The sequence below is a fragment of the Cricetulus griseus genome, chromosome 5 (assembly GCF_003668045.3).
Source record: "Cricetulus griseus strain 17A/GY chromosome 5, alternate assembly CriGri-PICRH-1.0, whole genome shotgun sequence".
Classification (NCBI taxonomy): Eukaryota; Metazoa; Chordata; class Mammalia; order Rodentia; family Cricetidae; genus Cricetulus; species Cricetulus griseus.
Genome location: NC_048598.1, coordinates 136,360,196 through 136,375,016, shown reverse-complemented (window position 1 = coordinate 136,375,016; position 14,821 = coordinate 136,360,196). Strand labels below are relative to the sequence as shown.

At 35.0% G+C, this 14,821-nt stretch overlaps 1 protein-coding gene across 1 annotated transcript in view; it reads right to left on the bottom strand.

The window, feature by feature from the left end:
- Positions 1–14,821, bottom strand: part of Mdga2 (MAM domain containing glycosylphosphatidylinositol anchor 2) — a 414,938-nt gene that overhangs the window by 350,318 nt on the left and 49,799 nt on the right. The window lies entirely within an intron of this gene.

The window sequence follows — 14,821 nt, the reverse complement described above, 5'->3', positions numbered from 1 at the left end:
TAAGCCCACAAATGATTCTCTGTTTTGAAAATTGGAATTCACTTTACATCAATAATTATTTTAAAAAATGTGTAAACTTTTTCAAAGAGTGTGATCCTATCAGACTGTCGAAACAATTTGAATATCTAAAATTGTCCATTATAAACAATACAATTCTTTTAAACACAGCTGTGCACAACAGATTTTGTGTTTCCAAGCAATAACCATTGGTATTCAACTTAAACTGTGTGTGTTTTCATATATAAAACCTGAATAAAAGCAACATGCTGAATAAAAGCTATTTGGTTTTATTTTTCCCATTGCCTAGTCCATGTATTTAAAAAAATATTTAGGATTTGGAAAAAACCAATAGAAATACTCTGTTTAAATATATATAACTATATATATATTGTGATATGTAGAGAAACTTCAAGATGTATAATACAACTCTTAGCAACATTACTTTCATATACTACAAACTAAAACCATAAGATAATAACATTAAACTGTCTTTAAAAAATTTTCACATCATAAAATAGCAGGATGAATATAATCATGTTTCCTCTGCAACAAAGATGTTACCTAGAGATTACTAGATTACCTAGAGATTACCTAGAAATAGTGTATATTTGTTCAAATCTTGGTATTTGTGTGGAAAACTATAGGAAGTAAATGCATAATTCATATCCAAGCAGTTCATTAGTTATCTTATTGGTAAAAACAATGCTGATGCTTCCATTGAAAAGACTAGAATTGCTTTCATCTAAATTTTAATATGTACAGGTAAAGAAATAAGAACTATTTAAATACAAGAATAATATTTTTGTTTTGCATAAAGAGATTTTTTATTGTATTTAAGAAAATAGATTGCTGTCTTTAGTATAGCACATGCTAAAATGCTCATTACTATATGGCAACTTTTGCACATGTTTCAGCATAATGGTAAAGCTGATTCAGAAAACTAAATGTTTCAGAATACAAAAGGTCTGGTTAAAAGAGTTATAGATATATGATCTAAGTCTGTCCAATTTGTGAAGTTATGCCATTAATATACATGATTTCATCAAACAAATTTATTTTAGTACTACAAATGGTTCAAGAGAGGAGAAGTATGTGTATGTGTGAGAGAGTGGGGAGAGGAAATGAGGGAGAGCAGGAGACTGGCCATCATGATTCGGAGAAACTAATCTCAAATTTTTGGCCACAGCACACCTGTTTTATTTTGTTCTTTTTAATTTTACTATTTCTTAGTTTAATTATTTATATTTTTATTCTTTTTAAATAAGCTTTAGTTCAAGTAATATTATATCAACACCTTTACTCCCTCCAGCTCCACCCAAGTACCCTCTTAACAAGCCCTCCCATGTTTTCCCTACTCTCAAGTTGATAGTCTGTTATTCCTCTGATTATTATTGAGACATAGGTAGATGATAGATAGATAGATAGATAGATAGATAGATAGATAGATAGATAGACAGATGACAGATACATGCATACATACATGTGTATGCAATGCAAATTTGAACAACTTTGGGTTTTCATCTCACTCTAGTCAGAATGACTAAGATCAACAAAACTGCTAATACCAAATGCTGGTGAAGTTGCAGAGAAAAAGATCACTTGTTCACTTTAGCATGGATAGAAATTGGTGTGGCCACTTTTGAAATAAGTGTGGAAGATTCTCAAGAAATTCAAAATGAATCTACTGCATGCAATATTCATTGGCATATACCCAAAGGACTCAAGAACATACTCCATAGATACTTGCTTAGTAATGTCCATTGCCACACTACTAATGATATTTAGGAAATGGAAATAACTTAAATGTCCTTCAACAAATAAATGGGTATTAATAATCTAAAATATATATGCAGTGGAATACTTTTCAACTGTAATTACTCAACCATCTATTTTTTAAAAATAAAAACAGTGTTAATTTATAAATTTCCTATTTTAAATATACCATTAAAGCTATGCCATGCTAATTTAAGTATGGCTTTTAATCAGAAAATTATATTTTCCAAAACAAATAAGAGTGACATACTTTACAGTGCTTTAACTCTCTTTTGTATCCAGTTTAGGAAAACCAAGTGAGGCAGAATTTCATTTCAGCTTATCCATATGATCTAATCCACATGTTTCCTGTTTTGCAATTATACAAAGAAAATCTGAATCCACACTGATATTTAGCCACTGATAAAAGACTATTCAATAGCCCCTTCCTGGAATCATGCATCTTTTACACCAAAACTCCACAAGTGGCAGTTTTTCAACATTCTTGCATAGCATAATCTAAAACAAAAAAGTTGCTAGTACCAAATTTCACCATTATATGGTACAATTGAAATCACATGCAATAATTCCATCACCAGTCTCCTCATTAGAGCCTTTAAATGTTGGAAAGCCATTATACTGACTTTCCCAAATTACATTTTTTCTCTTAAAACCATCTCTTTATTACCAATAAAAATATGCAAGTTGTTTTGAGGGGAATGGGGCATAGCCATTAACTTCATTTTAAAATGTTTAGAAAACACAAAAATCTGAATCACCACACTTTTAATAGTAAGCTCTCTTTTAAATAAAGTGCTCAGAAAGAGGAAGAGGAAGAGTCTAGTTCATCACAAAACACACTACATGAATTCCTTTCCTTGAGAGCACTGCCCAGTTTTTGAAGCAATGGATTATTTATCTTTTAGATATTTTCTATATTGTCACTCAGGGTATTAAAAATAATGAAACTTCAGAAAGTTAACATTGTTCATTTTTGTGGATTTACCAGAGATACATTTAAAAACATTATAGTTTTGTGCTGAAGCATGGGGCAGTCAGGAAAAAATAAGTTGCTATTAAGTTGACATCACAGCTTTGCTTTTGCTTGAGTGACATCTGATCACCTCTCAAAGCACAAAAATGTGCTATACACCCACATTGCAAATGCTATACAGCAACAAAATGTCATTTTTCCTCATGATCACTTTAAGGATCACAAGCCACCCCCAGAGAGATTTGTAGGTATCACCTTGAACACACTTTTTGTTAAGAGTACAGAATGTGTCACACAGAAGATGTAGGAAATCACATTTGTGGCATTTTAAAGAAAAAGGAGAAGGGGAGAATGGTTTCTAAAACAGTGTGGAAGCAATGGAATGCATATGTGTAGGGAGGAACCAGCTGTTCTTATAAGTGGCCTCTTATACTAATATAAATTCCAGGTGAACTAGTGACTTAAATGTAGATAGCCAATGTCTTGACATTCCCTAAGATCAATGGCAGAAATCCCTGTGATGTTACTATGTCCAAGACTTAAATAGAAGCCTCTCAAATCTTAAAAGAGCAATTCTGCGTTATGTCCTCCGCATATATGTAATGGTTGGTGTACTTGTGAAATGCCTAACAGGAGGAGAAGGGGTGTCTGTGTCTCTTTTGCCTGCTTTTGGGCCCCTTTTCCTCCAACTACTGGGTTGTCTTGTCTAGCCTTCATATGAAAGTATGTACCTAGTCTTGGTGTAACTTGTTATGCATGCCATGTTAAGTTAATATCCCTGGGAGGTCTGCTCTTTTCTGAAGGGAAATGGAGGAATAATGGATCTGGAGGAGAGGGCATGGGACTGGGACTGGGAGGAGAGGGGGGGATTGCAGTCAAGATGTAATATATGAGAGCATAGTAAATAAATAAATAAATAGAATTATGGAGGAAAGGAAAGAAGGTAGGAAGAAGGAAAGGAAGGAAGGAAGGAAGGAAGAAAGATAAGGAAATAAGAGCCTGGTGCTGAGAAAGTGGCTGATATTTTGAAAAAATTACACAATTTAAAGAGAAATCTGCTCCATTTTGGGGCACTAGGAGTGGTGTTAGGAGGGCAATATCTCTCCTATTAAAGAACTCATCTTGTAAAAAATTTCAAGTTCATTTGAAGAAAGTCTAACTGATTTCACAAAGTGCTTTCTTCCTGGAAAACAACCACAGAGGGGACTGTTCCCAAGCATCAGTTGTTAAAGTACACAGACACTGACCCAACTGAGTTCCAAGGGGGCAGCCTCCATCATGAGCTGGCAGCACAATTTGGCAGCATTGTGTTTGTTTCTTTTAGTCCTCATGGAAGCAAGAGCAGAGTGGGTGATGGAAGCTTATGCCAATGTGGCAAAAGGTAATGAGGCCAATTGATGTAGGTGAAAGTGAGATTCTCTGAAAGAGCACTGAGAGATCAATCTGTGAAGTTTTGAATTTGAAACATAAGCTGTCAGGAGACCACATAATGTGGAAGGTGCTGGAAGCATATAACATCCATGAAGGTAATCTGAGTTCATGGAGTGGAATTGGCTCGGCTCAAGGGAGAAGCCATGTGTGCTATAAGTGTCAGAGGAAGAGAGGCAGGACTGTCTGCTGTTTTTGCAACACAGATAATTCAATAATGATCCTCAGATGGAGGGTTTCGATTTGCATAATTTGAAATGAGAGAAAAATAAAGAAAAAGGGAGTAATTCAATGAATATGACATTTTATTTGTGTAGATCATAAAATAATGTCAAAACTCATGGATAGCATTCAATTATATACATTATATCTACATGCATATCATATTTATGGCGTAGTTAGCAAATATAACAGTAAAATCAGAAAATTGGGATTTAAAAAGAAAATAAAAATGAATATGATGTATGTGTAACTATTTTTAGCACTTTCATTTCAAGTGTATTCACAAAAACAGGAGGAAATAAAGTTTATTCCCCAGTCAGAAATGGTGAGGAGCTAGCAAGACTGCAAGAATAAAATGACAAAAATTCCTTTCAGAAAATTTTATGAATGATGTGATAGACATAAATATTCTTACTTTGACTTAGCAATTGTCCAACTACAAATTAGTTTACTCTTCTTTTTGCATTAAGAATAAATAAAATGAAACTACTGAATAAATACAAAAGGGATGAGAAAATAGGTCAGTGTTTGATTAGTATGCTCCAGGTGCTGTGTTCCATTTCCAGCATCACAAGATCACACATACATCACTCATACAGCGTCACACACACAGAGGATAAGAGCTAAAACTGAATCAAATGTTGTATTTTTAAAATCAAAATAGAAAATAGAAACCCAACTATTTTGTGAAAATAATACATGTGTGTATATTGTTACACAACTAAGTGTGGTAAAGAGTAAAAATTCCTTCCTCTGGTAATAAATTGTTAAATGCCCATTTTCACTTATTTACATATAAACAGACCATGCTATAACCTCACTAAAAGATCTCCTGAGTAGAAACGGGCCTGAAGGCATCCTCCCTGAGAACTAGCTTTCATGGTATCAGAGAGCACCATGCAAGATTCTAAAAGACAGAAGCATTCGAGTGTCCTACCTATGGTGCCTATGAACCACAATAGCCAGCATGGAACAACTACCCTGAGGATGCAGTGGCAGTATGCTTACTTGGATGATCACCAACATCTCTCTAATTGTACTCAGGGCCTGCTCATCAAGAGAGAAATCATGTATGGGACTGGAAATACAACCAACTCTCCAGGGCTAGTTAGTCAAGTATCTAGGAGATGAACCTCCAACCACTACTATATAAAACTGTCACCCCCTTAGCTTCATTAAAAATACTTGTATAAATATATTCTTTACTACTCATCAAGGGAATGCTTCTTTAGATAGATAGAAACCATAACAGAAAACCACAGCCAATCAAAATACAGAGTTGTAGAGCCTAGTTCCACCTGACACATCCAAAATACAGCTTCTGCATCTAAAGCTCAGGGATTGTTGTGCAAGAGGAGGCAGAAAGATTATAAGAGCCCAAGGAATATGGAGTTGGCTGCGAAACTGTTTCCTAGAAATGTCAGAAGCTACACCCACAAAGCCTCACCAACATGGCTGCTGAACTATGATCTGAACAAAGAAGACACCAATAGATGTGTTAAAGTGGGTAGGGACAGCTCATTAAGCTTCAATTCTAGATGAAGAACTACAAGCAAATAAGGAATGAAGGAGCAGGAGAGATGAGTCTTCCCATGAAAGAGAACACCAACTGGTTATTCAGTATCAAAGGGTCAGCCCAGAAAACATTCCCCTCTACACACACAGGGACACATAGATATATATGTATGTATATGTATGTATGTATGTATGTATGTATGTGTGTGTGTGTGTGTGTATGTATGTATGCATGCATGCATGTATGTATGTATATAATTATACACATATTACTTATATGTATATATACATAAGTAACATTATGCAGAAAGAGAAGGTTCTATTTATGTATTATGTGTGTATATCCTTATCTTTTCGTTTAAATGATTCCAAGCTAAAATTACTTAATTCAAAAATTATATACTTCTCATTGGTGTTCTTCCTAGTGTTGCTCTTAAGTGAGAATTGTGTGTAGGAAAGAGCCCATCTTTTGATGCTCTTCAGATGTTTGTTGCTATCCCACTCTTCTAAAGTCTCAGTGTTGGGGCATCTTGGAGGTGAGTTATCTCATCCTTTCCCAGAAATGCTAGTTTGAAATGTCTTTGGGTGTTGGACACACACACACACACACATACAAGAACAATGCTACAAGGCAGAATTTCTCCCCTCTACTAGGACTATAATCATCCTGCTCCAGATGGGCAAAGCTCCACACTTACAGAGTAATTTTTTTCCTGATTCAGTGTTTCCATGAGCTGGCTTTCCATAACAAATCAGCTTTTTGTCCCAGTTAAAAAGTCCCAAAGGGCCTAGGCCCTCCCCATGTGTCTAGGCTAAGAGAGAATCCCTCTAAGTGAATGCCTCACCCTCCCTGGGGAGCTGAAAGGGGATGGGATGGGGGAGGCCTTGCAGGACAGGGAAAGAGGGGAGGTAGAGGGAACTAGGATCGACTATAAAACAAGCTTGTTTCTAATTTAAATTTTAAAAAAATGCAAAGGGAGGGAGATCTCTGTAAGTTTGAGACTAGGTTGGCCTACGTAGTGAGTTCCAGATCAACTAGGACTACATAAAGAGACCCAGTCTCAATAGTCAAACAAGCAAGAAAACAAGCAAAAAGATACCAAGCTGAGCAGAAAAGTGCCAAAGGTGGAATTTCTGCTTTGCTATTACAATTCTGCTTGAGATACACAGTTAAGAAAGGAGGTAAATGAACACCTGAGCAATGAGGTGTTGAATTGGGTAGCCATGCACTGAAGGAAATGCCTAGGCTTGATTGCTATGGAAGCTGCAGGGAGGTAAAACTAAGAAGTGAGTGGCTAGGATAAAATTAAAGTTCACTCTTCCTACCTGGAAACAAAATTCCTAACAATATGATGTCACAGCTTTTATCAGACTTTGCATGCAGGAATTTTCTCTTGTCCACCTCTCACATAATCTGCTAAATCCTAAAAAGTTGAGGATCTTAGACCTTGCTACTACTCAAGATTATTTCCTTAAATTATTTGTTGTTAAATAATGTGATAACACCAAGGCAAAATTTCTCTGTAAATTTGCTTCACATTTAGCTCTGTTATATAACTTCCCTGAATCTGATAATTAGCAAATCCTATTTTTTTCTTTTTAAAAAGATTTTCAAAAAATTTTTTCTCTTATTTTGACATTAAATATAATTACATAATTTCTCCCCTGAAGACCTCTGTTGTATGCCTTTCCTCCCTCTCAAATTCATGGCATATTCTTTTCTTTCAATTTTGCTGTGGAAATATATAAATAAATATATATATGCATACATATGTATATATAAAATATATAATTTGATAGACTACATTTAATAATGAAAAGATAGGTATATATCATTATGAATAATGCTTTACATACTGTATTTACTTATATACAATTAGAATATATATGTATATATTATATCACACACACCATATTTATGATAATAATTAAAGGTTGGAAATCAGTACTGGGAATGAAGCCATGGAAGAGATGGTCAGAGTAAATACAAACCATTTTGTATTTACAAAATGGTAAATTACAAAAGTAATTACAAAATTTGTAATTACAAAAGTAAATTCATCTTTAACACCAAAAGAGAGAGAAAACCATTATTATTATTACTGGTGATTCTATAAAATAACGATCAGGAGAAGCACTGAGCAAAATTTTAAACACAAGAATACAAGTAATGCAGTTTCCTTTGGAAATTTCAATTGTCTCTAAGAGGACCAGGAAATTCAGCAGCACAAGGAAAATAAGCAAATGTAATGAACATGTAATTTCCTTGTGCTGCTGACTTTCCTGGTCTGCTTAGAGATTATTGGAATATATCAAATATTCCATCATAGAATCATAAACTGTTTCTTATGTTTTTAAATACATTGCAAACTGATCATATAATTTTCAACAAAATAAATTTTAATTAATTTTTAAAGGTAGAAATAATACAGAAAATGGGATTTAATTCATTGCAGTTATAAATATGCTTATAACAGTGGCTAGTACATGGAAAAACAGCCATTGTTTAATGACAAAATTTGGAAAAAAAGTTCTTATGGTGAAATCAGGGGAGGGATAGAAAGCTATTACTGGATAAGAACCTATTACTGAAGAATCTGTGGTACACAGAGGAAAATAGAAAATAAACACCCATCTGTGTGAGGGTATATGAATGAACAAATAGAGCTTCTGTAACTGCATGTGTTTGTTGGGCTCTCAACTACTGAGTGCCCAACAATACAAACTGAGCTGATTCTTATTTTCAAATTTTCCGGGAGCTTCTTCTATGATATGTCACAGGTAGGATGGTAGCCTTCAGGGTAAACTGGACATAAGGTACATGAACAAGGTTTCATGGGAAATTCAGTGCCAGAACCCTAACATTCAAATGGTGTATATAAACTTATGGAACAAAGCTAATATTTGAGTTACAACTCGGGTTTTTATATCATGTAAAGGGATGGAACAGTCTAGCTATAAACAAATCAGTTGCACTATCAATTACTTATGCAAGGGGAAAGATAGTCTATGCTGGTTGACATAATCTAATGTGAGACTTCCAATGCTTACTTAAAGGTTTTGTGACATTATTTAACTGGGAACTCAATCTCTCTGGGTCATTCCTCTCGTGGAGCCCTTTGAGTTCAAGGTCCAGAATAGAAGTTACCCACCAACTATTCATGTCTCTCTACTAGCATAGGAAAGGGGAAATACATAACACCTCTGCTAGTAATCTTTTATAAATTCTGAAAAGTTGCCACACAGCATAATTGAATCAAATTGCTTATCTTCAAGAAAATTTGGAAAATAAACAATTCCCTGAGAACAGAATCAGAATCTACCTATTAAATTCTGATGGTTCTATAGCTTTTGAAAAACAGAAAGTGACTGTTTGTAACAATTACTATTCCATATGGGACACAGAGAATATCTGGCTTTCAGATGGATGAATCACTCAATATTCTTGTGTTTAAATCCTATTACAAGAACAAAATATTAGCCATCTTCCCATAAATAACAGGAACAGAAAAAAGGAAGTCAACAGATTTAGGACATACTTTGTTTTGTAACTTCCTACCTAAGCTTGACAAAAGAAAGGAGAGTTGCTTAGGGCACAGTGCACAGAACCTGGAGTAGGGCAAGGTTTTTCCTAACAGAATGATCTAATCTGATTTTTGATAACACAATGTCACTGAAACATCCTTACTTTATGTATCTTTAAATAAAATCATGTTTACTCAGATAATCTTAGGACAGCATTCAAAACCTTAAATTTCAGATGGAAGTTTACATTGTTTGATTTTAATAAACATATTACACAGATGCTGTATAGACAATTTGACCTAATAATTCAGCATTTCTGGGACATAGGTTCCATCATTTCACTGATGCCCACTAAATGAGGATCAATCAATTAGAATTACTTCTATTAGTTTCCAATGAGTAAATCCAAACATACTCAGGTCAGTCTACAGAGAGGAAAGTTAGCTTGCTGGAACATTGTTTGCACTCTGAAAGAATATCCTGTAGCAGAAAAAAAAAGAGCTGCCATAATTATCAAGAAATCTGGGTACCAGATTCATGAGAAACTGAACCTGAAAGTCCACTTATGTAGCATCAGCCTGGAAAGGCATAAAGGGATATACAAGGTAGTAATTATGAACATGCAGTGTTCATTAGAGCTTTGAAAATAAAGGTTATCCTCATCTCTTGTGCTGATATCAGGGGAAATTACACAGACATAGGTTCTTTCTAAATTATTTAGTGCAATAAATAGAATCCTGAATGGCATCAGACTCTAGATAACACAGGTTAAATTTTTAATAAATTGTATCAGCCTGCAGTAAATTATGGCACCATGACACTAACTTCTACTTCTGCTTTTATAGGAAGAACTACAGTTTTGTGACAAGGTGATAAAAATTTAACCTGAAAGTTTCTATGTACAATGAATAAAGTACTGGAAATTTATTTTTCCTACAACCAGATTTCTAGGGATCATGATTGCTACCATGATTATACACACTGCTACTACAAATAATATATGGGTTTAAAACATTCTAAATATGAGTATCTATATTACACACACACATATGCACACATAGTCACATATGTACACATTGATATACACATTCTCACACGCAGATATACAGACTGTCTCTGTCTCTGTCTCTCTGTCTCGGCCTCTCTCTCTCTCTCTCTCTCTCTCTCTCTCTCTCTCTCTCTGTCTCTCTCTCTCTCTCTCACACACACACACACACACAGACTGAAAATGTAACGGAACAGTGAAAAAAGGCATAATTCCTAACACTAGATAAGGCTTAAAGCAGAAGTTATTATTTTTTTTAACTTTTAAAACTGATCAACATATATTACTCATAAGTGTTCATAACTATCCCATATGTTCTTCTTTGGGGTTCAACTGAGTAATTTGTCCATCTCTTCCATGGTATATTCCATAGAAACTTAGTTCTTAAAGATTAATGACATAAGCTTCTTTTCCTAATACCTTCTAATTGACTAGATTGTCCTTTGCCAATTTCATGCATGTACATAATGACCTCTGTTTATTCATACACCCACACCCTCTTATTCCCCTCCCATCCTTGATATCCCCTCCCTCCACATGTCCTTTTACTATCTTCATGCTTTTTTTTTTCCTTTGAGACCCATGACTTTAACTAAGAATATCTGTGAGGCAATGGTTTGGAGCTATGGACCTTGGTGAAGTTACTGGCACACAGCTGAAAGCAAAGACTGTCCCTCCTCTAGAGTCTATCAGCTACCAATGGCTCAATAGTGTGGTTTTAGGGCCATAAGCCCCTTCTTGATCTATAACTGGCCATTTATAGGCCAGTCTTGTGCAGATCAAGTAAAGCTATGAGAACATGTTTATAAGTGCTGTGCCATGCTTTGAATACAGTATTTAGTGTCCCCTTTTCCTGTCCCCCAGATCTTACAGCCTTTCTACTCCCTCTTTGATAGTGTGCCTGAGCCTTAGAGTAGATGATATAAATGTCCTGTTTAGGACAAGCATAGTGTAGTTCACTAAAACCAGGAACAAGACAAGGGTGTCTACTCTCTCCATTCCTTTCAAAGCAGAGGTTGAAATCATTACTAGAGCAATGAGCCAAGAGGAGATAAAAGGGATACAGATATGAAAGGAAGAAGCCAAAGTCTCCTTATTTGAAGATAGTGGGTGCTATACATAAAAGACTCTAAAGATTCTTTTCATACAACTTCTACAACTGATAGTTTCAGCAAAAAGGCAGGATACAAATATGAGTAGTCTCCCTCTATATCAATGAGGAACATACTTCGGAAAAGATCAAGGGTTAATCTCATTCACCATTGTTAAACAAATACAGAAAATACTTTGATATAAACCTACCTAATTAATAGAAAAACCTATTTAGCAAAAAAACATTAAAACCCTGAAAAGAGGAACAAAGGAAGACATTAGAAAATGAAAAGACCTCCCATGATCATAGATGGATACAATTCATATGGTTAAAATGGCCATTCAACAACAGGCAATTACAAATCTAATGCAATTTCAATCAAAATTACAGCTACCTTCTTCACAGAAACAAAGAAACACATTCACATGGAAAGCCCATGTATTTCAATGCATGAATTCAAATTACATTGCAGAACCACAATTACAAAGACAGCATAGTATTGATTCAAACAGTACACTCGATGTGAGCCACCATAAACACAGACACCTGACTTTTGGCAAGGAGTCCAAACATGTGCTCTAGAGGAGAGGCAACATTATCAACAAATGATGGTAGGAAATCTGGATAAATGCCTGTGGAAGAATGAAATTAGTTACTTTTCTTCACTCTGCACAAAAATCAACTCCAAATAGACCCAGGTTCTTAGAACAAAACCTGAAACTCTGAACCTGCTAGAAGAAAAATTAGGAATACAGGACAAGATACAGGTGTTAGGTGCAGATTTTCTAAACAGGATCCCATTTGCTCAGGAAATAAGGTCAATGCTTGACAAATGGGATTTCATGAAGTTAAACTGTTTCTGCAGAGCAAAGGAAACTATCAATCAAATGAAGATGAAGCCTACGTAATGGGAGAATTTATTTGCCAACAAATATTCACAACATTTATATAGCAGAGAATTAACACCTAGAAAGTACAAAAACTCAGTAAACTTCATAAAAGCAACCCAATAAAAAACCTGCATAGAAAATATAAAACTAAGAAATATTAATAACTAATGACCACTTTAAAAGGTATTCAACATATTCATCAGGGAAATGCAAGTTAAAACTATGCTGAGGTTCCATGTCACCCCTGTAAGAATGGTTATTATAAAGATATCAAATGCCAGTAAGTTCAGGCAAGATGTAGGAGATGGGAACTCTTGAACACTTTTGGTGGTAGTGTAGACTGATGTGGTCCCTATGGAAATTATTTGGAGGTTCCTTAGAAAGCTAAAACTGATTAACATGCTACTCAGCCATATCAGTGAAGGGCATATGCCCACAGGACTCTATATTCTACTACAGAGACACTTATCTATGATCATACCTGCTCTATTCATAATAACTAGGAAATAGAGTCAACCTTGATATCCATCCACAGATGAATGGGTAATGAAATTGAAAGATATTTTTGAACAGGAAAAGATGATGTTGGTGAAAATAACAAAAGGCAAATTGTGTGTACCAATTTATACATTGTTACTGAATTTAAAAATTCAGCATTTTAAGATCTAATTAAAAAAAGCACAAATAACTGGAAAAGAGTGAATTCATGTAGAAAAAAAAATCTCCAAAACAACCCACAATTTTTTAAAAAGAAATGATAATGACATATATAATATGTCTCAAGGCATATGTATATAGATAACACACACATTTAAAATTTTATAAATAAGTTGCAAAAATAATGCAAACATGATTGAAATGTAAATATTCAAATTTGAGTTTTATCAGACACTAGCAAATTATTTCATATCAGTACAGAAATACAGGGAAAATGAAGATCTCCTTTTTTCCTTGCAAGTGAAATGGAAAACACTGAGCTGCCTCCTCACACTTCATTTCCTCTGGGTCTCTCTTGATGGCTTCTGCTCCTTTACTGACCTCTCACTGCCCCAGTGCCTTGTCGTGTGACCCTTCTCCACAGCATTCAATTTCTCAGCCATCCCAAAAAGTGCTTTTAAATACTTTTGTGTAAGTATAACTCAAAATAATCACCACAGTTCAGACCTCTTGCCTAAACCCCACATTTTTATCTGTCAATGGCTTATCTTGTATCTGCAGCATAACCCATATAACAGGAGTACTTAATCTATCCTCCATGCTTGTCTTCACTTTTTTTCCAGTCTCAATTATTGGCAATGATACCATTCTAGACATTCAATTTAAATTTCCTAGGCCAGGCCACCTTCATGAGAAGAGGATTTATCTAAATCACAACGTCATACCTGTGATGTGATACTTTTTTTTTAAAGAGAAGAAGACAAAACAAGGGTTCCGGAGACACAGTTCAGTTGTAGACACTTGTATATCATGCACAGAGCCCTGGTTTTAATTCCTAGATACTTCCCACCCATGCTCAAAAACCAATGTAAACAACAATTAGATTCAAGATAGACTTAAGTTGCTTGTTTGCTTACCTGTGATTTGTTTGTGTTTGTGAAATATGGTTTCACGCATTCTAGGCTGGCCTTAAACTCACTATGTATACAGGGCTAACTTTGAACTACTGATCCTCAACCTCCAATCATTATAGTTGAAATTACAGGTGTGTAACACCATACCCTATCTCCTCTGGTAGAATTTAAAACAGGTTTTTATAACTGATTAATTGACAATATAGTCATTTATTTAATTCTCATATTTTTTCAGGAAACTAAGATCATACTGAGCTTAGTGATTCATGGTGGAGTCTTGGGATTCAGTTTGAAGCCACAGTTACGAGTGTGTTAGAGCACAGTGAAAAGATCCAATGAATGTAAGAAAGGGGGAATAAAGGTATATGGAGTGATTCACACAGGAAAAGTTCAGTTCTACCAGGACAAAATTATGACAACTATTAGGATTGTTGTCTACCAAGGAAAATCATTAGAGACCCGGTTCCACATCATTCACTGGGAATTGGTCATCAACATCAAACTGTTAGTCTGCCAAGTTAATACAAGTGTTTAGCATAAGCATATTATTGACATAAGCAATTTAGGGGTAACAAGCCCCTCAGCAATTATCAAATGATAGAGATAGTCCTGAAATTCAAATTCCCAGTTGTCAGTGAAAGTATAACCTCACATAAAGTACCCCTGACTGTCAGGCTTCCATGATGCATAATAGGTGTTAGGTCAACTCCTAGGTAGAAGTCATAGACTGTAGACAGATTCCTAGTCATGTCCTAGAGGCATATGATATTTCAACATTCTTTTCAC